Source organism: Cryptomeria japonica, chromosome 6, assembly GCF_030272615.1.
Source record: "Cryptomeria japonica chromosome 6, Sugi_1.0, whole genome shotgun sequence".
Classification (NCBI taxonomy): domain Eukaryota; kingdom Viridiplantae; phylum Streptophyta; class Pinopsida; order Cupressales; family Cupressaceae; genus Cryptomeria; species Cryptomeria japonica.
This window is the reverse complement of record NC_081410.1, coordinates 313,986,837-314,013,115: the sequence shown is the minus strand read 5'-3', so window position 1 is coordinate 314,013,115 and position 26,279 is coordinate 313,986,837. Positions and strand designations below refer to the sequence as shown.

Here is a 26,279-nt window from a genome sequence, read left to right as displayed (position 1 = left end):
TCTCATTTTTTTTCAAAATGCCCAATTTTGGCTAAAACAAGTGTTCTAAAAGTTTAAAAGTTGCAAGAAGACAAGTCGTACATAGTAATCAAAATGACCGAGTTTCACTTTTGCCAAGGTGGCCAAATTTCCATCAAAAGTTAGGCGTCTTTAAAAAGCAAGCAAAATTGCACCATTTTAACAAAGTAGCCGAATTTCATTTGGAGCATATAAAGAGGTTTAAGTTCGACGATTTCCCCCTCCCCCTTTTTGCAAAATCAAAAAAACAAAACCATGAAAATCGCACATTTTAGGTGTAAGGGCTGAGTTTTGTGAGTCGTGTGGAAAGTCGCTCAAAACATTTCAAACAGCTAAATATTAATTTAAAACAAAGGGAGCACTAAATCAAAGTCGCATTTTAACCTAAAGCCCCTAATTTCACAAAGAGAGATTTATATTGTTTTAAAGGCGAACAACTTTCGTCTTCGCCAAACAAAGCCCGACCTCGCCTAGAAAATTTAATATTGGTTAAATCAATTTATTTAACTTTTCAAAATGATTAATTCAGGATGAAAATTGATTGTTTGCAAAATCGATAATGTCGCTGAAAGGAGCTCGGAGAAAACCTAAAGCTCAGATTGAAGACTTGATTGCAACCAAAGCCGGAACCAAAGATGCAAGCGCGCCACCACCTGAACCAGCAAGATTGAAGACAAAAAAGCACACAAAATGTTACGAATATAAAATCTTACAAACACACAGCTGAAATTAATTACAGAAAATCAGTTTGTAAAACTGAACTGCTTTATTGTACATGACTACCTATGGGCTCCGTCTGATAAATTTAAAGTGAGGGGGCACAGGTCAATTATTTCCAACTATCAGATTGACCTGAATTGATGCCGAACAGTTGTAGGTAGTTAAGAAAGTGGTTGGGGAGATAACTCAGGATTGACTAGGCATGGGTTAAAGCTGCCAAGTTCTAGAAGCCAGATCAGGACTGTTCGATGCAGTCAATCCTGACCCTTGATTTGAATTGTAAAATCTATAAAAAGCAGGATGCCTCTCATTGGAAAGGGTTAGAGTTTTTGTAGGTTAGATTTTAGTAGTTAGATTATTAGGAGTAGCATAGAACGCTACAGAAATTGTTGTAATAGCAGCTAAAATCAATATATGAACATTGATTCGGTGTTTGTTATTTTTGTTTTTAACTAGTTTGCATGATTTTCTTCCAGCTTGTTAGAAGTAGAGTTCAATGATTTTAATAGCAAATTGTGCAGGATATTTTATGCATTTCCGGTTCACACCATTGGGGACCTGCTGATTGTAGGTCACCGTGCATGGTTAGTCTGAACCATACCTGTGCTTAGTTCAACTGTGGGTGTTTGTTTTAGGCTGTGCCAGAATTGGGTGGCTAGATGAATCCCCATAGTCTTAAAATCCTTCATCCCTTTGGAGCTTGCACCATTCTTGTCGAGTTGTGAGGATGTCTCTAGCAAAACAAGAATCAGTTTTGTGGAAATCTATCTACCCACTACATTAGTTGTTCCTATCCTTGCACTTAGGATCCCTAAAACCTTCCCTTTTGATTTTATTTCCCAGCTTGAGAATCAGCATCGTTGGATGCAGACCAGCTTGTTGTAAATGTAAATCCCCTTGTATTAGCAGCAAAAACACACCAAATCACTGAGTTATCTCGCAGTCATGAACTGACATTGGGAATCTTGAGGTTGTCCCCTTTGATCAACTAAAACAGCATTAGGGCTTCCTTATTCAAGAGAGGATAGGATACTCAGCAAGAACATTCTAATCTGCGTTGGCCGGAGAGAGTTGTAGGAATACGATTTTAGCCACGTCAACACACGGAAACGCATTTCCCCTGCTTTTGGGCCGCATTTCGGAGACTCGGACGTTTCCAAGACAAGGAAATGGGGACGTGACATCTCTCGCCGTCCCGCCACTACGACCGGTGCTCCACGGGAGACAGGGAAATGTCTTCATGTCTCCCAAGGAGATGAGGAGACGTGGAGACGTCCCCAAGTCTCCTTGGGAGATGTCACCACATTTCCTTGGGAGACACGTAGGCATTTCTCGAGGGGCGAAGAGACATCTAGATGTCTCCCGTCGCCCACTTAGGGGGTAACCCTAATATGACGTGGGCTCCACCCCTTCCTCCAAAACAACACAAAACCACCATATTTGGTGTTTTCATTCACATTTTCAAAGTCTGATTTTTTTTTGCAGCAAACTGAAGAGGAGGAAAAACTTGGAGAAGTGTGAATGAAGCACTTTTTTTTTAAATTTAATTTTTGGATTGCTTTTGACGTGCATTTAATACACGTCCAACAACAAATTTTGAATCGCAGAATCGCATCTAATATATTTAATGTTTTCGTGCTACGAAAATCATGTTGTAGATCTCCAGATCAGATCGAATTTCATGCCCCAAAACTGATATTTCATTTCCACTTTTCGATTGAAGAATGAGCGTAGGCAGATTAGTTCAGAATTTGGTAGCCCTAAATCCTGCTAACTATCAATCCTTTGAAGCAACAACTCAGGGAGATTGCTTTTGGTTCGTCTACTTTTAGGAAAAAAATGCCATGGTAGGGTTTTGTAAAATTTTCCAGCAAACTTTGCATAGTGATAGGATACATAGTTTGCAAAAACTCTTAAATGTATAATAGAAATACCATCAGCAAAAAGGTTGTGTTCCTCAATTTAGTACATACTACATACAATGTTGTGCACTCTGCAAGTTTGAACAAACAAAGCAAGAAATCAAGTTGCAGGGTGTCTCACAGTTATGATCAATCTTATGGCAACATCAAACATTACGGAGAATCCTTTCCAGTTATAACTATATTTTCCCTTAAGATTTCCACTTTTGTATACTATAATCTTTTCTTTGCAATCTGCGTACAGTCATGCTTGACCTCACATTATGTGATTTACCATTTCTTGATCAAGTTGTTGCTTGATTATTAACTGCAGGGGAGACATCACACAAAAATAGCATAATCATTTTGTTGTCCTCACTTTTGTTTTCAAAAATGGACCATTAAATAAAAAATTTGTCAAAAAATGAAAATTTTACTCTATGGCACGCTTCCTGAGGTAGAATTTTGCCCTACCCTTGGACTGGCTTAACCCTCATTCCATCTTCGAACCATATTTCGAATTTCATCGCATTTTGGGTTCGTTTGCTATGTTTTACCTTCAATTTCAGGTTTTCTCTCCCTGACTGCAGGTGGGAAATTTTCCCTAAGTTGCAAGTTTTAATGTTTTCTTTTGTTTTAGTCTTTGTAGGGAAATTTTAAGTTAATTACAAGTGCACTTTATGAAATTAGAACTTGTAACTTACTTTTTATTTCCCCCTTGATGCTTTTTGGCTTTTTAAGTTATAATAGGAACTTTTTGGATATATTACAGGTTAATTTTATAAAGTCAATTGAACTTGTAATTCTTTTTAAAAAGTTCCTATTTAAGTGATTTTAGTTGTAATAGGGATTTTATTTCCCCATTACAAGTTCTTTTTGAAGTTAAGTTATTAAAACTTGTAAAGGGGATTTTATTTTCCCCTTACAAGTTATTGTGACTTGTTGATCTCTCTCATAAACCCGATTTGCCTTATGAATGAAAATAAAGGCATTTTAAACTTGCTAAAGGGTTTTTAAAACATGATTACATGTAATTGAAGGCTTTCTTTGAAATTGTTATTCCTTGCTAAGAACCCGACCAAGCATTTTTCCTCTCCTTAACCGATTTTGCCACAAACTCTTCCCAATTTTTGTGGAGAAATTCATGGATCAAGGAGGCGATATGGTTTCATGGCGGGTTTTGTGAGCTTGGGAACACGTTGCAAATGATTTGGTAGTCGTTTCATGCTGCGTTTTACCTCTTCAAAGACGTCTTTTACATGCCACAATTTCACTCCATGTTTGGGCGTTTGGTATTGTTATTCTCCTACATGGTATTTCCTTGAAGATTTGACCCTTTCTACTTGCATTTTGTAACACGTTTTTACTGTTTATGCTTCAAATCCAAGTTTGGAAAAAACATGGCAAGGGTTTTGGTGTCTATTTCTATTTAAAGGATTGTTTCATCTTTTGAAGAGGCATCTTGGTTAAGCAAGGTAAGATTTCTTTTGGTTTTGCTTTCATTTTTCTTTCTTGCTTTGTTTATTTTCTCTTCTTGTTTGATATTTCTAGTTGTATATATGTGTTATTTTTTATAGATCTTGCCTAAAAACGGTTTTGTGAGAGAGATTTTCCCCTTTGCAAAGCAATTTGTAAATTGCATTGATCTTCCCCATTTTCCCCCTTACTTACATTCAGGATTTTAAATCCTGATTGCAAGTAAGATGAAAATAATTGATCTACCCCTTTGGCCGGAAAATTTTAACCATCTTTTCATGAAATTCCAAATTTCTAAGTTGGAAAATATTCATCCTTTCAAAATCGGGTTTTTAAAACCGGATTACAAGTTGAAAGGTTCTTCCCATTTTGTTGAAAGTGATCTTCGCAAAATCCTTCCATTTTTGTTCATACTCATTGCCTTTATCCGTACATACCATTCACCCCATTTCCCACATGTCAAAATCTCATTTTTCACCCACTTCTTCATTTTCCTTTTTTTTTGCAAGTATACTTGCATTCGGGTTTCAAAAGTCCGATTGGACATTGTTCTTCCCCACATGTATACTTGTAAAACATTCCCCAAGATGCGAAATTGGTCAAAAGCCAAGTTTCAAGCATCCCCATTTCTTTCCCATCTCCCTCTCACAAAATTGTGAAATGCAAGGGTTAGAGTTTTTTCCATTGGAAGAAGGAAAGATGATAGTTGCAGTTGATCTTGATGTTGCTTTGACACTTTTAAGTCTTCATCGCAGCATACCAGGTTGTTCTTCAATGTCAAATTTGTCGTCATCTTCCGTTCCAAAGAAGATGAAATATAAATATGACAAATACCAGAATGAGGTTTCACCTACAACGGTTTCCTACCCTATGGATCATATCAAGGATACAGAAATTGGGCATGTTGACATGTCAGAATTCATCAAAAGGGTGGAGGATCCGCAGGATAGTAATATGCAACGTTTGCTGGATAGCCATATACATCATGCCTCTTCTTTTCCGGTGGCTGCCCTAGAACCTGAATTTGTTCTTGCTTGCGCTCACAATTTTGACAAAGAGACGAACCATTAGAAATGATGATGGTGAGGCAATAATCCGCCTTGCTAAGGATACTATTGAGAAAGTCTTTAGAATACCGTTAGCACCTGTGTATATGGAGATTCCCAAGGATAGTGCAACTGAATACTATGTCAAGAGGGAAAAGGACGGCAAACGTCACATTAACAAATGGATCCATGAGCCACGAGCCGCTTTTACAAGGTAGGCTAAGTTATACTGTTGTGACTTCAAGTGGGAAATTGTAGACATCGTTACTCTCCTCAATAGAATGTTAGGTCTTGAGCATTCTAATGTTTTCGAGCCTTGGATGTATCCGTTTATCATGTTCATAAGGCAGTCCCATCACATCTCATGGGGAGAAATTATCAGTGATGTTGTGTGAACAACTTGCAGCAGTCCCTACCACTATGATATTTTACATGAACTCATACTTGGTGTATTTGGCAGCGTCACTTAGACATTTCTCTGGTCTTTCTACCAAGGGTGATCGCTCGCTTATACCAGTGTGGGAGTACTATGATCAGCTGCCCTTGAGACCTAGCAGGTTACATTTTAGAAGAGTTTGGGATGCATTCTTTGGTTATTTCATGTGTACGTTTGATAAGAGTCTAAAGAATAGAAGAATATCAGATGAGACATGGGAAAGGGTGAATGAGTATGGTTGCTTGTTCCTTCAATTCCCGACTTTCACTTATATGAGGGTTGGACGTTACAATGGGCAGCCATACATGCTCCCTAGATACTCAACTGATAAGATTATTCTTATGGAGTTGGGAAGACAAATCATGGCGGTTCATGCACACCAATCTGTCAAGCATAAGGTTGGAATGGGGATTTCTACAACTAACCCATTGAAGATTGGTCAGTACTCCCTCATCACATCCACCAAAGCCAAAGCTAAGGAGACCGAGATGCAGGACATAAAACTCAAAAGGTTTAAGTCAAGGGCAGATTTTGACTACCGAGGTGTGAAGGAGAAAATAAAAAAGTCCTTCATACATGTGCATCGCATAGAAGATATCTGGGTGGATCTCCACACAGAAAAGGAGGTTCTTAAGATGGATTACTGCAGGCTTACCCTTGAGCAGGTTATTGATTTGAACCTGGTGGATATTCAGCAAGGGATGATTGATGATGGAAATGTGCTTGATCCAGAGTACATCTCACGGAGGGTTGATGTAGCCCCACTTCCTTTAATCCAGTGGTCACATAAAGAATGCACTTCCATTCTTGAGAGATTTCAGCCCATCTTAGCTTACACCAACACTTGGCTTAAAGGTAACGGTGTTAGGCTCATCAAGATCAAGGTCGGACAAGAAGACGATTCTACGGGGCCTCTTGGACCTAAGTTTGAGATTCAGATTAACAACAAGGAAGGTGCATCATCTTCAGGCACGACGATCAAATTGCGGGTTAGTCGGGCAATGATGCTTCCTCCTGAGAAGGCGACAATTCGTGGGAAAGAAAAGTCCCAGATTCACATTCATGTGATTGATCCTGATGATCCGGAGGAAGGACAACAATCAGATGATGCTCCTAAGTCACTGGCTTCGAAGTCACCTCATGAGATTCCCTCCTCAGTTTCCATGGAGCTGCCTCTATCTCCTCCTGACACACTAGTGGATGAGTCTCCTCAAAATGTCATTCCCATTTCAGCAGTTGAGCCACCTCTTGATCATCAACAAGAGAGTTTGCTAGAAATCTTCGAGGATACTCCTGCATGTATTCATTTGTCAAACATTGATACCTCTACTTCCAACTTTGAGGAGTTTATGAAACAATCTTCATGCCCTTTGGTTACTGAACAAGCCATGGTTGCCATCCTGATAGATACTTCCCCAGGGTGACCACGGTTGTTCAAACAGAAACTGCTTCTCCTTTGCTTTCAGCTGCTACTGAAGGAGAACTAGTTGTTTTACCTCCATGGCTTAGTTATTTCACTCCCAAGACGAAGAAGCATGAAATTTCCCTTGATGTCTTAGATTATCAGCAGCTTAAGCAATCTAGGCCCAAGGTTGCTAAATGAGCCAAGACAATCTCAAGGGTAACAATTGACAGCAACAAGATGAAAGTGGCAGAGATTGTTGAGCCCCTTGTAGATAAGCCACACGTGGAAATGCAAGTTGCTGATTACAGGGTCACAAGGATAAAATTGGGTAAGCAAACGCATGAAGTGGTCAAGCATGATGCCCAGCAATCTGTAGCTTCACTAGTACAGCGGTATGATGAACTTCTAGCGAAGAAAGACAAGCTAGAAGAGGAGAATAGGCAACTTGTTGCAGCTGTTCATAAAATCACAAAACCTGTTGGTGAAGGGAGTAATCCTTTAAGTTCTTCTTGTTCACAAAAATCAATTCGGGGAGTTGAAAGAGCTGCTCAGAAGGTACACGTGTTGGGCTCTTGGGTGGATTAGCTTCATGATCTATGTGCGCAAGTGCTGAAAGACATATTCCAAATGATGGTTAAGTTGGAGACCATTGAAGAAAAATTGAATCATAACTCCGAGACTTTCAAACAGAACTTAGAAAGGGTTGACAGTAGCTTGACAGTTTGGCGCGAGATGCCTCAACAGCAGTTGAGTGTTTTTCAAGAACATGACATTATTCCTTCCAGGGTCATGTATCTATAATTTGAAGAGCTCCTAGAAAACAAAACCCTCGTTCTCAAATCCCTCATTGAAGAGCTTGATAACGCAATGAGATTGTGAGTTGAAGTATTCCAAGGTGTTGTTTCTCACTATGAGAAGGTCTCTTGCAATATCATGGGTCAGAATGGGGAGTTGATACCAGAAAAAGTTCTCGCAGATCTACAGATGAAGATTCATAATGAGTGGAGGAGTGAGCAATTTTTAACTGCCTCAATTCAAGTTTTGATGAAACATCAAATCTTCTTGCATGAAATCCACTCCACTTTGGAGAAGAACTCTATGCTTCTTCAATGCCATGATACCATTGTGAAGACCATGATTGTCGCCAAGAACACCCATGAACCGAATCCTGCTGAGCTACGAACGATCATCCAGAAGTTCGAAGGATTTAGGTCTTCACATGCTACAACCTAAGTGTTTTTCAACACTTAGTTGCGTTTTTTCAGAATTGTAATCTCTTAGTTGTAGTTTTTCTCTTTACATGTTTACTTGTAAAAACATTTTGTAAATTGCAAGTCAAGTCATTACTTGCACTTTTGTAATTACAAGTAGACAAGTAACAAGTCAATTTAGAATAGGACTTGTAACTTTAAAATGTCATAGTTAGTTATTGAATAAGTCTTGGTGGTTGAGAGAATTTCTCAAGTTAGTAAGGATCCTCCCACCTTTTTCTCATGACTCCTCTCCTATAAATACTTGAGGGGGTCTATTGTAATTTTTATCTTTTGGAAAGCAAGCAAAAACTCTGCCAAATTTGCAGCAAAGAAGACATTGAGCTTTTATGTGTAAATTGAAGAATTGAAAAGAATAGAAGAAAATTACTCTAGTGTTGAGACTTTGTGCTATATTCTTGAGTTTATATTCAATATTGTCTTTCTTGCAAGTGTTTCTTAAAGGGCTTAATCAAATTTGATTTGCAGACTTTGTGCTGCAAGTATTGGAGATTAATTTAGTTAAAATAGAAGTTCTATTGAGAAAAGCTATAAGACTTTGTGCTTACACTCGTTCTTGACAGAGATTAGAAGCAGGTTTTATTATAGGAAATAGCTGTAAAACTATGAGCTCACACTAGTTCTTGTTTTCTTGTGTAGAAAGAAATAAGTTATTTCAGACCTTGTGTTGTCATAATTTGTTCTTAACATCATTAGAATAGAAAAGGGTAGATAGGACTTCACATAGTCAAGACTTTCAGCTTGATATTGTTGTCTCGTCCCGAAGGAAGTGACGGAAGTCTTTGAGCTTTCAGGAAACTTCATTTCCTTTCTCTCATTTCATTTCAAAAAGTTGTTATTGTTGTTTTATGTTAAATTGCTCTCACTTTTCTGTGAAGAGAAAAGGATATTGGCTTTCTTGAAAAAAGAAGAAAGACAATTGTTGCATCCTATTTTAGTTTTAGTATTAGATAGATAGGGGGAGTCTTCCCTTAATTAGCAAAGTTTTACTCACACACTGTGGTTGAAGCCACAATTTTGTATATTTCCCCCCAAGCGTACAAAATTTTCAACCAACAATTTTTATTGACTGTATGATTGTGTGAAATCAGGTATGCTTTCATCAATTAATCTTTAAGATAATCCATATTTTAGACAATTTTACTGTTGCATTTTGGTTAACATTTACTATAGTTATTTTGTGATGGATGCAGATTATTGAAACAATTGAGCTTTGCCTTCACAAGATGTGAACCAAAGGCCTGCTCAAAATCCCCACTTGACATGTTTCTTGGTTTATAAAAGTGCCATTGGAGCTGATGCGAAACAGTTTGGAGCTTTTTCTGCTGATTGTCCTCAGTTTTCACTTTTCTATGAAAGGAAGATAATGTCATCAACATTTGCGTTCCATGAATCTCAGCATAAAGACTGTCCAATAGTTTAAAATTTAAGTCACATTCACTGTTGTTGCATACCTTGCAATAAAGATTTTATTCTTACCCTCCTTTATCAAAGCTCTTGGCATTACATGACGCTTTGACATGTTTAACAAACACATCAATATCATACAAGGTCTCGGATCCCCAGTAGATAGGAACTCCAATTCTTTTTGTTCCTCCTCTTACATCATGTCTCTTGGCATTTTGGGAGGCATCAAACCCTATATAATATATGCTTCAATGTGGCTTGTTACACTGAAATTCTGGAAGAACAACTGTACTCAAATATTATTGTGTTGAAAAGACATCCATGCATATTTTGAGACATTCCTTTCTAGCAATTCTCTCCACTGTAAATCTTGTTGTGGTCTCCACTGCAAGGTTGACACCCTGGGAAATGTGTCACAAATGGCATGTTCATTTCAGCTTGCCCCATCGGAACAGCTTTTTTATCAAACCCCATATATAACTTCCTCATCCCTACATATTCCCTACTCATTTTCTCGGCATGCCACTAATTCGGTATAGGATGCTCCTCCTTAGCCTCCTAGATATTTTGAATATCCCGGTAGCTCGCCAAAATCTCAATCCAATATCCATTCAGATTATATAACTTCTGCAAAAATATCTTATCGCCCTACTTATCCTTCTCCTTGAGCAACAAATACACAATTGCAGATTGAAATCAAAGACCTTAAAGGCTCTATTTGACAGAGTATCTGAAAGCAGTTTACTACATGCATCAAATTGATGGGTTTGTGGGGCCAGACTAGCCCACCTCCATGAATTTCATAGACCACTCACATTTCCTCATCAGAAAATTTCCAGCAATTATGCTCGTCCAACTCCTCTTTTCATACACCAAATGCTCCCAACCATGCAACACCATGTTATGTTTTCACACCACTTAAAGTGGAAGTTCAAAATTCATGTCTGTAATGGCTGCATAAGCATCCATGACTTATATTTATTATGACATACCATAAATCATTATCGTCATTTCTTCAATTTGTATCTTCTAATATATTATTCTATGTATATCTTACAATCAGCGTAACCATTGCACCTCCTTTTGGTGCAAGTGCTAGTAATTATTGCATCATTTTCTTTATGTCTTCGTCCTACATGACTGTAATATATCAGACCCATTGGTATTGCAAACAGGATGATATTTTCTTCTACTATTATGTTGCTGGTTTTTCTTTAAAACCAATAGTGGGTCTTAATTGTGCTGGAAGAGTCTGACAATTGCTTTTCAAAACGAGGTCAAGAGGACCACTTTTGGTTGCATGACAGAAGAAAGGTGGATGAAAAAGAATATCAAGAATATTTGTAATCTCAAAAAAACATATGAAGGCTCATAACTATCAGATCTGATAATATGGCTGAAGTTTAAAGTTGCTCTACATCTGAAATCAGTAGATATAAGTTGTTTTTTATTTGTAGTTTTCATCTATTTTGATAATAGATCACAAAATGTAATTAAAAATATTGAAGCAAAAAATTTCAAACACAATTTAATTAAAATATAGTGATTAACATTATCAATTCTCAAGGTAGTTTCTGTGTTTTTGGCAAGGTGGTTTATGGGGTCATTTCTGCATTTTTCACAAGGTGGTTTGCCCTGCTTGGTTCTTGCGGTGTGCTCCCCTCTTTGGGTGTGGCATACTTTCCTTGCTCCCTCTTGCAATGGGTGACTGTTCCTCTAGATGTTGCGCTGGCTTTGGGGTCCTCTGTGCTGATTGGTGTTTGCTTTGCATGGATGGAGCAGCAGTCTTCTTTGTTGATCTCGCCCATGTGGGTTTAGATGTCTAGACATCTCCCCGCCCCTCGAGAAACGCCTAAGCGTCTCCCAAGGAAACGTGGAGAAGTGGTGACGTCTCCCAAGGAGACTTGGGGACGTCTCCTCGTCCCCTTGGGAGACGCGGAGATGTTACCCCATCTCCGGTGGAGTTTTGCCCTCAAGATTCAACATAAAATTTTATTATTTTTATTTTAAATAGTATAAAATTATAAATTATAAATTTTGTTTTCAAAATTGAAATTTCAAGTTTGCATTTCAATATGTTAAACTAGGTTGAATTTATTTTTATTTTTATTTTGTAAAATGCAATGTCACTATCACAATGAGCTCCCATGACATGAGTGAGGATGAGATGGAAATCTATTCTCATAGTGAACATGATTCTGAATTTGAACCTGGGAATGAGGGGGGTGACCATGGGGCTGATCCTGGAGCCCAATCTAGTTCCATGGCGAGTGCACCAGCTAGTACAGGTTGCCCTTCAAAGTTGTTGGCACAGTTCCTAGGGGTGCTTATGATCCTAGATCACCTCTAAGACAGTTTGCTTCAAGAGTAGAAGGCACATCACATACAGATGGGGGAACAAGGAAGTGGAAGTGCAACATTTGTAGCGTTGAAAGGTTTGGTAGCATCACTAGAGTGAATGCACACTTACTTTTTTGGACATGAAAAGGTGTGGATCATTGTAAGTTTTTGAAAGAAACTAAAAATATAGAGTACAGAATTGAGATGAACAAGCTTTGGGGCGTTCCAAATGACACACATGCTTCAGTCCCTAATACTTTGTCTGCTACGGCAGCCTTTCAACATAGCCAGCAAGTGGAACATACTTCTTCTCATGCATCGCAGATGAGAGAAATGACGTTTAAACCTTCATCCACTTCCACTTCCAGTGCCATGCCACAATCACAAGAGGCTAGGGGGATAGGGAAACGCAAGTTGCAGACATCGCAAAGTAACCCCATAGCTGATATGTTTAATGTGTAGCTGAGACATGAGATAGATAAGTCCATTGGCAAGTTCTTCTTTGCTAATGGCATCCCATTTCATGTTGCACGGTCTCCTTATTATAGGGAGATGATATCTATGGTGGCGAAGGGAGCACCATCATATGTGCCACCAAGTGGGACGAAATTGAGGACCTCGATCTTGGATAAGAGCTATTCCAAGATCAATATTTTGATGGAGAAGCTGAAGGCATGTTGGGTAGCATTTGGGTGCAGCATAGTTATGGATGGGTGGACGGACATTAGCCATCATCCACTCATCAACATCATGGTCATATGTGCAGAGGGCCCATATTTGATTAGAGCAATTGATTGTACACGGCATCCCAAGATGCTGATTTTCAGTTTCAGGTCCTCAAGGAGGTTATTGAGGAGGTTGGGCCACAAAATGTGGTCCAAGTAGTGACAGATGCAGCCCATGTGTGTAGAGCAGTAGAGAAACTCATTGAGGCAGCCTATAGACATATTTGGTGGGCCCCATGTTGTGTGCATGCCATGAACAATGCACTCAAGGACATGGGGAAGATTGACTGGATTAGAGGAGTGGTCAGCGATGCGAGAGATGTGCAGATGTTTATCTACAACCACCACACTTCACATGCACTCTTCAAGACATTCACAAAGGAGTTTTTGAAACCAATTGAGACCAGATATGCATCCTATTTCATTCTCTTGGACAGAATGATTGAGTTGCAAGAGGCATTGAAACTCATAGTTATGACTAATGAGTGAAATAGGTGGGCTGAGGCCAAGATAGAGTAGGGGATAAGGGTGAAGGAGACAGTGAAGAGTGGTGTGTTTTGGATTGATGCGAAATACATTGTCTCCATCATTTCTCCAGTATTCCAAGTCATCAAATATGGGGATGGGGATACACCTAACCTTGGAGAGGTGTATGAGTGCATCAACTCTATGCTTGACTAGATGAGAGTTGTTGTGCGAGTGAAGGACCCCTCTCTAGCATTCTACAATGAGCACATCCGGCCAATCATTAAGCATAGATGGGACAAGTTGAACACTCCTTTGCATATGGTTGCCTTTGCCTTGAATCCTAAGTGGTACAAGCCTAAACCGGGTAGAGTGACATCGATTCAAGATGATGAAGTGAAGGCGGGTTTCTTTAGGTGCATAGAGAAGATGTATGATTCTAGAGATGCTGGGATAATTTGCACTGAGTGGAGAAGATTTACCACTCTTAGAGGCTATTCAGATGCGGCAAAGATGGATATAGAAACTATGGCACAGGAGGACCCACTTTTGTGGTGGAATTGTCATGGTCTGAAATCTTTGACCACCACTCTAGTTATCCGTCTGCTATCCCAGGTTTCCAGTTCTTCAGCTGCTGAGAGCAACTAGTCTACATATAGCTTCATCCACTCTCTTAAGAGGAACAAGCTTACCTCTAAGAGAGCAAAGAAGCTTGTGGTCGTACACAGTGCTTTGCGTCTCATGGATCACAAGACACTTGTGTAAAAGGAGAGTATAGCGGCACGATAGGATGTAGAGCCAAAGGAGCCAACACAGATTGATGAGGATGATCATGCCACTTCAGATGCAAGGCTGGTTGTTGTGAGCTTGAGGGTTCTTGACCTTGTGGAGTCCAGCAGTTCCAATGATGAGGAGTTTGCACTTGCAGATGATTAGAGGCCTCCCTTCACTACATTTTGAGTTCTGACATTTTGGCATTTAGTCTTTTCTAATGCTATTGATATTAGTATCTGTATTTGCTACCCATTGTAATGATGAATCATGTAATCATCTTTATAGACTTTGTGATATCTCATATGACATCAGATATTAATATTTTCGATATAATAGAAATCTCCAATTTGACAATTTCATTTCTCAAATTTTAATTAGCAATTAGCATTCAAGAAATCTTCGTATTTAGATTTAGTATTTCAAATTTTGCTATGTTATAATTTTTACTAATTTCCTATAGTTTCATTTGAAATGTAATCCTTATACTATTATACATCTTTTCAAAACTAGTTTTTCAAGTACTATAAGTATATGTATAACTATATCAGCACCACCACCCCGCCAGCCCTTGCCGCCATCCCCTCGCCGTCCCCAAACTTAGGCCCTTTGTCCCCCCATCCCCGCATCCCCCCGTCCCCAATGCCCGTGGAACACTATATATCTGTTTTATTTAATTATGATTGATGCCAATAAACTTGTTTGGAGTCATTGAACTTCCCTGGATGCTCATGTACTGTGATCTATTTGAGAATTTCAATAATACTACCCTGGTTGAGTGTTGGACTCCTGGTATGCGATCTTGTCTTGTTTCAAACTAATTCAAGAAAGTTGATAGCTTGCTGTTTTAGAAATCAGAATTCAGAAAATAAAAATCAGAACTTTATATTTCCACAAATTGAATTCCAAAGTATTATATATCTGGTGTATAATTCCATTCCAAGAAATGTTCTATCATTGGCATCCTAAAACGCATCAAAAGCACTTGAAAACTATCCTAAAACCTTAAACCAATAGCATTAAAATTCAGAAAATTTGTATCAAAATTGGCTGGGGATCTTTCATCTGGTGTCAAATTTCAACTAAAATTTGTCATTTTCCAAAGTGCAATTCATGTTTAGGTCTTGTATAGTTTCATTTATCCTATGTATTGTTTTCATCTTTGTGTCCTCTTCTGATTATTCTCTTGAAGTTGTTCGTTATCAAAGAGAAAGGAAGTTGCTGTTTAAGGAATTTACTAAGGCTGGTGAACAAGTGTGCACCTCTATGAAAAATTGAGTATTAAGAACCAAGTTAAATTGCACACTGCCATGCACCTGTATAAAGCAATAGAGAGAAAAAAAATTCATTGTCTAAGGCACATTCATTTTAAGGAAATCTAAAGTCAAAATCCCCTTGATCAACTATGCCCAAGTGAAATTGGGTCAAGAATCTAATGAAGACGTGCATGTAGCTAATAAGGGAAATTTAAGTTTCAATGTACACTCATAGGAGCACACCTATTATAGGAGGTGTTGAACTAAGAAAATTTGCTAAGTGTAGTTGTGAAGTGTGTCCCTAACTTAAGGAGATTGAAGTTCGTAAGAGTAAGTATGCAAGTGTGCACTTGTGTGAAGAAGGATTAGATCCAAAAGAAAAGAATGTTTAGTTGTGCATTGCTGTGAAGGGGAATCCATTAAAAATTCTAGTTGAGAAGTGTGCACCTGAAAGAACAAGATTCAATAAAAAGTGCCATTGTGAAATGCACACTTCTGTATGGCAATTCAACATCCAAACACTTTGAGTAGTACACACTCCAACAAAGGAAATCTGTAAGTTGAAAATTGAAATGCAAGTTGCATTCAAACATGCACACTTCGAAGAGCAAGATTCATAGTGCGTGATTTCTATATAGAGGGAAGGTCTTCACAAGCATGCACCTAGATAAGAAGATTCAATGCATGAAACAAGGTTGCACTTTGCAAGGTAGTAAATTTCAAATGCAAATCATTATAACTATACAAAGGTGCATGCCTTGGTAAAGGCTAAGTTACCGGTACCTCCAACTTTTCCCCCGAATCCGGGTACGGTACGTGTCTGATTCAGATTCGACTTGGAATCCCTGTGGAATCAGACAGGGTTCCTCTTTTTTGCTCCTGAAACGCATCCCCGTTTTGACCCACGAATCCAAACGCATCTGAGGTTGACGTGGCGATTCCATGGAGTTTTTTTGGATGAATCCGTGTCATGCACAATTTTCGGGGGGGGTTTCATTAAATTTGCGGAATGGAATCAGGTCGTTTAAAGTTTAAACCCTAAAACGAAAAGCTAAAATGCATTTCGCTTGTCTTCGGTAGAGAAAAGGGCGCGATGCACAGAGGAAAAGACAGAGAAAACCAGTGACGGCACAAAGGTTGACGAGCACAGAGGTAAACAATAGAGAAAACCAGCAAGGGCACGATGGCATATGGCACACGACACACGACACACAACACACGGCACAGAGGTAGACCAGCGACGACCAGCAGCGACGGAACTAAAATCAAATTTTTTTAATTTGTTTCTATCTTGTTTGTATTTTAATCTTCATCAATTTATTTTGTTTATTTTGTTTATGTAGTCTTTGTATTTTTATTTGTATTTTGTATTTTAAACAAAATAAATCGAGTCTTGATATAAATTTACTAATTAATGATTTATATATAAAATTATACAAATAATAAATATTAAATATTTAAATTTTATTTAATGTGAAAATAAAATATTAATTACATATTTAATTTTGATTTGTACTATTATTATTTTAAATGTGAATTTTTTAACTATTTTGTGATTCATATTTTATTTTCACATTTTATAAAATTTAAATATTTAATTATAGGTTACTTTCATAATTATATTTAATTATAGGTTACTTTCATAATTAGAAGTTTGTAAATATTTAAATATTGTTATAGGTTACTTTCATAATCATAATAATTTCACTTTCACTTTAAATTAAATTTAAAAATTTAATATCTATAATTTATTGTTTAATATTAAATGTTAATAATTATTTTTTAATCTGTTGTAGATAGCATAATGGCAACGACTACTAGCTCTATTCCTCAACGGACTTTCAAGACCGATCCAAATTCACCCATATATGTATATATTTATGAATTTTATATCTTTTTGTACGGACGTACCCAGACGTACCCAAACCCCCCAAAAAAAATTGCCGTACCAGCGTACCGTACCCACGTACCCAAACCCCCCCAAAAAAATTGTCGTACCAGCGTACCGTACCCACGTACCCGTACCCGTGCCAGCAACTTAGGGTAAAGGCATTCAAACTTCAATTTGGTAAAACATTTCCCATTTTAAACACTTAGGAGACCTGTTTTACAGAGAAACCAAAATCCATTTGAGGAGATACCATTGGAAATCATGGGAGACAGAAATGATGGTGAGCCACATAGAGAGCATGTTAACAATGACGACCAAGAAGTCGGAGTTATAATGAGGGGTCTAGTAGCTGGGCAGGAACAGGTAGCAAATGTGTTGCAGCAGCTTGCTATAACCATACAACAGATCACCATTCCTAGGGGCCATAACCTGGATCAAGAAGAGAATGGAAGTAATGCTGGTCGCTTGAGGGTAAGAGTGACTCCCACACGCACTTATGATAGGCCTACCCACCCTACATTTGTGAGAAATGAATCTGAAGAGGGGGACATGGCTAAGGAGGAAGATGAGGTGGCCTTTACAGATAACGTGATGACACTTCATGATGAGTGGGATACATTACCACCAAGAATTTAGAAACATCTTCACTTTGACAGGTTCATGAGTCAAAGAAAGGGAACATAAGAAGAAATGGAACTGGAATGACAAGAAACCATGGAATAAGACTAATGATCTTAAATACGCAATCAACAAGCTCACACTCTCTACTTTTGATGGCAGTGGTAGAGTCACAGCTAGAGCTTGGATTAGCAAGTTGGACACTTTCTTGACCCTACATCCTATGTCAGAAGAAGACGCCATTAAGTTTGCAGCTTTGCATTTGGATGGGGTAGCCCATGACTGGTGGCACCATGGGATGGTTACCTTGCATCATGACCTTTTCACTTCATACCAAGAGTTCAATGATAGATTAGTTGAGCGTTTTGACAAAAGAGATCCAAAGTTGTACTTCAGAGATCTAGCTTAGATGAAACAAATGGATAGCTTGGAATCTTATATAGGTGAATTTCAAAGGCTCTCGGTCATGGTCACAGGTATCTCAGAGAGGAGGCTGGTCATACTATTTGTTGAGGGTCTTTATGAGCCTATGAAGGGTTGGCTCAAGGCCTTTGAGCCCCCTACTTTACAGGAAGCTATGAGGAAATCTCGTAGCATGGAACTTACAGCTCCACGTAGTAAGTTCAACTCAAACAACTTAAAACAATCTTCATCCTTTAATGACAGCAAATTAGATCCAAAGAAATCAGAATATGTTGACCAAAATAAAAAATTTGCAGGCTCTTTGGATAGGGAAATAATTAATCATTTGCGAAGGAGGAAGCTGTATTTTCATTGCAAGGGCCCTTATGATCAAAACCATGATTGTCCTCTTAAGCCTAAGGGTCAAAATAGGCATATGGAGTGGTTTAATGAGGGTGAAAACATGACTGATAACACAGACCAGCAAGTTGATCAAGAGGATTCAGGGACTGAAAATTCAGAAAATGGAGTTGAAAATGAAAGAGAATTGGAGATACAGGAAGCTCATATGTCTAGGATGCAAAGGGAAGGCCCCTTTAGGTTGCATGGACTCTTGGCTGGTCAAAGAGTCATTTCTTTACTTGATACAAGTGCATCTCACAATTTTATAAATGCACGGTTGGTGGAAAAGCGTGGAATTCAAACTCAAGAGTTTGAAGGGATAAGGGTAAAAGTTGCTGATGGTAACACTCTCAATTGTGAAAGAATGATTCCGGATCTTCCTATGAAACTCAATAACTCTGAGTTTAAAGCAGATTTTTATGTGCTTAGCATGGGAAACATGGATGTGGTTCTTGGCATGAAATGGCTTCATGCAATTGGTGAGTTTACACTCAACCTTAGGGAAATGGAAATGAAATTTAAGGTTGATGGGACAAACCATGTACTTAAGGCCATCAAGGACAGCAACTTGAAAGTCATAACTCTCAGAAGAATGGAGAGACTTATCAAACATGATATGGTAGAGTGGGCAGCAGAGTGTAAGTTGATGCCTTCATATGAGGAGCAGCAAAAAACACCCTATCATTCAGATGTTCAGGAGCTTAGAGTTAAACATGCAAAGGTGTTCAATGACATACCACCTGGTAGACCTCCTGATAGAGGCATAGAGCACATCATTGAGCCGGAAGAGGGCACCAAGCCCATCATGATTACACCTTACCGGTACCCAAAGCGTTTGAAGGATGAGATTGAGAAAACCATAAAAGAACTCCTTGCTTTGGGACACATAAGGCCAAGTAAGTCTCCTTTCGCTTCATCAATGGTTTTGGTGAACAAGAAAGATGGTACACTTAGGATGTGCATCGATTACCGAATGTTGAACAAATCAACAATAAAGAACAGCTATCTCATCCCTTGCATTGATGAGTTGATGGATGAGCTTCACAAAGCTTGTTGTTTCTCTAAGATTGACTTGAGGACAGGATATCACCAGATCAGTGTCAAAGAGCAGGATATTAAGAAGACAGCATTCAAATGTCATTGTGGACACTATGAGTTTTTGGTTATCCCTTTGGCTTAACCAATGCACCAGCTACTTTCCAATCCACTATGAATAGGGTCTTCCAGTCTCATTTGAGCAGATTTGTTCTGGTGTTCTTTGATGACATATTGGTTTACAGCGGATCTTGGGAGGAGCAAATGGTTCACCTGGATACAGTTTTGGGCATACTTGACATGGAGTCCTTGTACACCAAGGAATCCAAGTGTGCGTTAGGCATGGCAAAGCTTCTATATTTGGGTCACATAATCAACAGAGAGGGAGTTCTCATTGACCCTGATAAGGTTCGTTCCACTATTGATTGGCCTACTCCTGAGACTTTGACTCAACTCAGGGGATTTGTTGCTTTATGTGCCTTCTACAGTCAGTTTGTTAGTGGATTCTCACGGCATCCCGCACAACTTAATGATTTGACAAAGGGAGCATTTGTTTGGACACCTCTAGCACAAGAGTTTGAGAAGTTCAAACAGTTGATGACTACATGCCCAGTTCTAGCTTTGCCAGATTTCACCAAACCTTTTGAGCTTCATTGTGATGCATGTGGAGAGGGTATTGGTGCAGTGATTATGCAAGATCGTCATCCTATAGCTTTCGAGAGCAGGAAGCTAAGGGGTCCTGAGAGGAGCTACAGTATTCATGACAAGGAAATGTTGGCCATCATGCGTGCAATGGCCAAGTTCAGGCAGTACTTGGTTGGCAGCAAGTTTTGTGTCAAAACCGATCATAATAGCTTGAAGCATTTCCTTGGACAGCGGAATCTAAATGAACATCAACAGAAGTGGGTTAGCAAGTTACAGTCTTATGATTTTGACATCTCCTACGTCAAAGGGACTCAGAACGTTGTTGTTGACGCCTTATCTCACCATCCCCATTTGAGCTCCATGGCAGAGGTTTCTGAGGATTGGAAACACTTGATCATAGCAAAGTATGCCAAGAATCTGTGGGCTTCTAGCATTATTGATGGGACAGTACAAGACAGCAGGCACTCTCTTGTGAATGAAATTATCATTTACAAGCACAAAATATTTTTTGTCACAAGTTCAGATATGAGGAATAAGCTATTGAGATCTTTACATGATTCGCCTATGGATGGTCATCCCGAGTACTTTAAGACCTATAGGCAGGTACGAGAGAGATTCACTTGGAAGGGTCTCAAATCTGATGTTCTTCAGTATGTCAGGGAGTGCTCTATTTGTCAGCAAAACAAGAAAGAGCATACTTACCCTGTTGGGTTGCTTCAGCCACTTCCTATTCCTGAGAGGAAGTGGGAATGCACGTCAATGGATTTTATTACGGGCTTGCCGAAAGCTCAAGGGAGAGACAGCATTTATGTGGTAGTTGATCGGTTGACTAAGTATGCACATTTATTCCCGATCATGACTACTTATTCAGCTACATAGGTAGCAGACCTTTTCTTTCATGAGGTATTCAGATTGCATGGGTTACCTTGGAGTATTGTCAGTCATAGAGACAGTAGGTTCATGCGTAACTTATGGCAAGAGTTATTCAGATTATGTGGGACAAAGCTTACTACGAGTACTAGCTACCACCCCCAAACTGATGGGAAGACAAAGATTGTCAACAAATGGGTGGAGGGATATCTACGGAACTACATTTCTAGGCAGTAGAAGGCTTGGGTGAAGTGGTTGCACCTTTGTGAGTACTGCTATAATTCCACTCATCATATGACTACACAGATGACACCTTTTAGAGCATTGTATGGCTATGATGCTCCTAGTTTCCTAGATTTATTGTTGAGTGATTGCAAAGTATCGAGTGTTGGGGACCTGTTACAAGAGAACCAGGATATCATGAGAGCTCTTCGTGAGAAAATTCAAAAGGCTCAAAATCAGCAAAAGCAATATGTTGATAAGAGAAGGGTCGAGCGATCTTTTGCGATCGGGGATATGTTGTATCTAATACTGTAGCCCTATAGACAGTCCTCTCTTACGAAGAAGGGCTCGGAGAAACTCAAGCCACGCTATTACGAGCCATTTAGGATTATCAAGCGACTTGGTGAGGTGGCTTATGAGTTAGATTTAGTGGCGAATAGTAAGGTTCATAATGTGCTCCATGTATCTTGCCTCAAGAAGGCGTTGGGACAACATATAGCTCCTTCTTCAGACCTACCAGCCTTGGATGATGAGGAGAAGTTGATATTAGTACCTGAGGCCATCATGGAGACTAGAGAGCGTCATCTTCGGAGGCAAGCTATCAGGGAAATTTTGGTTAAGTGGAGAGATCTACCAATAGAGGATGCTACTTGGGAGAGAGAGCATTTTACAGCATCCAGCATTGGGTTTGCTTGAGGACAAGCAAATTCAGGAAGGGCGGACTGTAATGTCCCCACTCTAGTCAGTATCAGTTGCTAATGGGTTAGCCTATTACTTGGACTCTTGTAGGCTAATATGTTTGGATACAGAGTCTCAGTGGCAGTTCCACTTCTTCAATTCAGTCTTGGGTTCAATTCCAGGCCTTTCCAATCATTGTGTGGCCTTAATTGAGGGACTTACTATTTATAGTAATTCAATCTGGCAGTGATGCTATTTTTGGTCAAGGCACCTGGACACATGGGAGTTATACAATGTTGACCCCAACTTCAGACGGCACATCAAAAGATTGAATATTGAGGGAGATATTAATATTTTAATGGTTGAGTTATTTAATTAACTTATATGGATATTATAAAGTCATAAGGTGACTTTATAAAAATTAAAGAAGTGATTTTTTAATCACTTAAGTCAAAAGTACACCTAAGTTGAATTAAACTATGGAAAAGTAAATTAAGTACATTTAAATGCATTTAAAATGGCATTTGGTCATACTTCTTGGGAATTCGTGCCTTATCCGGTTTGTAAGAGCAAAAGGAAACAAGTTGACCTCTATTATTGGTCATTTGACATTGTTTACTTTTTGCTTCTCCGTGCATTTGTCTGAGACAAAGGTTTCAAAGGTTTTTGCCATTGGAGAACAATAATTCTTCATGGATCCATGATTTTGAGGCTGTGAAAGATCAGCCATATTATTGCAACTGAGAGGGCTTCATTTAGGAGTCTTTTTGTGCTTCATCAAAGCTTTATTCATTTAGTTATTTGCAGATTTTTCAATAAGGAAAGGGCCTTCTGGTTTAGATGCCCTCATTAGCAGCATTTTTCATTCAATAAGAAAGCCGTACTTTTTCTTCTTGCTGGTCATACATCATCAATTTGGCACGTGTGGACCTAGAAGGGGGCGTGTGATCTGGAGGGCTGAAACGCCTTCCCTCTTTGCTTCATGTTTTCTCCATCTTCAACGCCCAGCATAGTCAAACATTTATATCTCTTTTCTAGCTTGGATAATTTGCATCCTGGACTTGTACGCCTTGTTTGGTCAGTTTCACAGTTTTGGCTGGCAAACTCCAAAATTCTTTAATTTAAAATAAGCTGAGGACCTCCGAGTATGAAATTAGCATTAGATTCATTTGTAGCAGTTCCCAAATTCATAATATAGTTGCAGCCTAAGTCACCGCGTTCGAATTCAAGTTCAAGTTCGGCAACTATAAAATTCAGATGAAATTCAGCAACGAAAAAAAAATCGACATTAATTCAGCTTATATAAATTATTATTATTTTTAAATATATGTAATTTTTTATTGAATATGAATAAAAATAAATTATTATTATTTTTAAATATATATAATATTTTTATTTATATTAAATAAAAATAATAAAGTAATAAATAAATCTAAACCTATATGATATTAATAAGTAAATTTAAATAACATAAATTGAATGAAATCTTTACTCTATTAAATATCAATAAGTAATTTAAAATAACATAAATTTAATATCGAATCATAAGTTAAGGAAAAAAAAAACCTAAGAAACAAAACTAAAATTAATACAAAATTTTATGGTAAAGGCATAGTCGCCGACAAATAGAGCATTGCGGGGAAACAGCAGCGGCTCACACCCACAAAGCACGGAAGTGCTTCAATGGCAGTCTACAGGGCACGAACAATGCCCATATTCAGTCAATGGCAGTTTGTCGAGCACAAACGGACTACTTAAGTCGACGGACAAAGAACAAAAACCTCAACTTCAATGGTGGTCTGCTGTGCAGGAAGTAGTCGGAAATGAGCGGAATTCACGACCTTCAAACCTCTGTGAAATGCATCAAAACCTCAGCAAAAACACCAAAAAAAAATGCTAACCTTTATGTCATGCGACTTTTAGACGAATTTTCACGAGTTTTATTAATTTTTTATAGGTTTGTCGATTTTTGAACCTGAAGCCGAAAATTCAGCGAACGCGGTGACTTAGGTTGCAGTTGCTCCATGTTTCTTATCTATTCAGTTTTATGTGCATTTCTTGCCTGGTGCACTTGTTATTTTTTATATATAAAATTATTCAAAACCTTTGAAAAAAACACTGAACACAAATCAGTAATAGCATCACAAGAGCGCTAGGATCAGCAGGGTTCCTACACTTTATATCACGATATCAAATTAATTAAATGGAGTTACCCTTAAAATGTACTTTATTGGATAATGTTAAATAATTAATTTAATTTATTCCCTTAACCCTAACTTTGGCCTATGGGAATCAAATATGCTAAGGGTCACTCTGGCCTACTCTTCAGAAGGGGACATTACAGAATCGTTACAGTTCCCTTTGATTTTGGGCATCCTTTGGTGGCATTCGGCATCCAGTAGCTCCCCAACATCATCTTTGTGTTGAACAAATTGAGTTTCATGGAGTTGTAATGAGTTTTATGAGTGGTGCATTTGTTGTTCCAGTCATTCCAGTAACATAATAGCCTATCTTCTATATCAGACCTGCAAATATTCATTTGGTGTATGTGTGCATTGTTTGGGAGCAATTTGAAGTGCCTTTTGGGTGGTGTTTCAGTGTTGAGTGTGTTCTCTTCAATTTGGAGTGTTGCATCAGCATACAGTAGTGTTTGGCAGTGTGTTTCAGTGGGTATCAGACCTATTTGAGTAGTACAACCAGCAGTTATAGAGCTACATCAGACCTACACCAGCCCTTGTTTCATCAACCAAAAGTACTCTACAGTTGATTTATTCACAAGCTGATTTATTTGTCATTTGGTTCATTTTTGGCTGGTTGCATTAGTCTTTATTTGTGATCAGAACTTTACATAACCATATATCAATAGTTTATCTTTCCTAATGATGATATTGCAATACATTGATATATTGTAATACCCTGGATGGTAGTACTGCCAATGGTTTCATATTGCATTTCAGTGTAATTGCACACTCCGTAGAGTAAGCGAGAAGTGGTTGTGTTTGTGTAATTGCACTCCTCCAAACAAGCGATAAGTGACTATAACTGTATAATTACACTCTGCTAAATAAGCAAGAAGTGACTGCATCGTGTAATTGCACTCCACTGAATAAGTGAGAAGTGGTTGTGTTTGTTGTAATTGCACTCTGCTGAATAAGTGAGTAGTGACTGTGCTTATTGTGATTGCATAATCCATTGAACAAGTGTAGAAGTGTTTCCTTTGAGTTCTTGCATCCAGCACACCCCACTGAAGAAGCATAGACTTGGCTAGCAATGTCACCTAGTGTGCTTGGTTGATGATATTACTTCATGTTGCTGCATCTTAGCTAATTTGGTGTGGTCATGTACACCATATGCTCTTTCCTTGCCCATCTTGGAAACTAGATGACTAGAAAGTGAAAGGGAAATTGCATTGTAACTTTTATTCAGTTGAAATTTTTCAAAAAGATTTGGGGTGGTTATTGCACTATGACAAGTGCCAAAATAAAATGAAAATTTAACAAGTATAGCTTGAAAGTGGAATATTTAGATCTGTTACAAGACATATTGTAATGTCCCTTTCCACTTGATGATTAATCAGGAGAGAATTATCGAGCCTTTCTATTCCCGAAGGCTGCAACACGAAATTATTATAAGGGAATAATGAGAATAATTAAATATGTCGCTAAAAAGCTAAAGTTGCAATTCATTTATATTTAATTATTCATTATTAGATGGGGCCACTTAAGGAATGACTTGTTATTTACCTAGGCCAGCTTATTAATAAAGGGGGGCGCTTTATTCATATGGTAATATTCAATAACATTATGTTGGCCATCCTTTCACTTAGGCAATTTTAATAAATACAAGCCCAAGTCAAAAATTTAATCAAATGGAGCGGCTAAGCTTGGGCGACTTAAATATTCAAGTCAAAGTGAAATATAAAACATTAAAGTTAGGCGCTAAGATGATTATCGCATTTTGGAAGGAAAAGGCAATATAAAGGAGGAAAATTGTGGCTCTGGAGATTCATTCATTTTTGTTATTTTACACTTATTGAAATCTCTCTCTGAGAATCGATTGAAGAGTTCTCTGCACTGGGACGATACCCCTAGAGGCTGAATGGTCTGGATGTAGCCCCAGGTCATCAGGTTTGGTAATATCCATTGTCAAGTTACAGGATTGAATTTCAGGCTGGCAAGTTCGATCTGCATTCATACATCAAGCCGTACGATCTCATTGCTTTGCTAGGCGATATCATCAACTTCACAGATCATTGGAAGTGCAGCTTACAGCATCTTCT

The 26,279-nt window shown here is 38.4% G+C and overlaps 1 protein-coding gene across 4 annotated transcripts in view; it reads right to left on the bottom strand.

The window, feature by feature from the left end:
- LOC131043896 (uncharacterized) overlaps nt 1–26,279 on the bottom strand; it is a 126,386-nt gene that overhangs the window by 52,810 nt on the left and 47,297 nt on the right. The window lies entirely within an intron of this gene.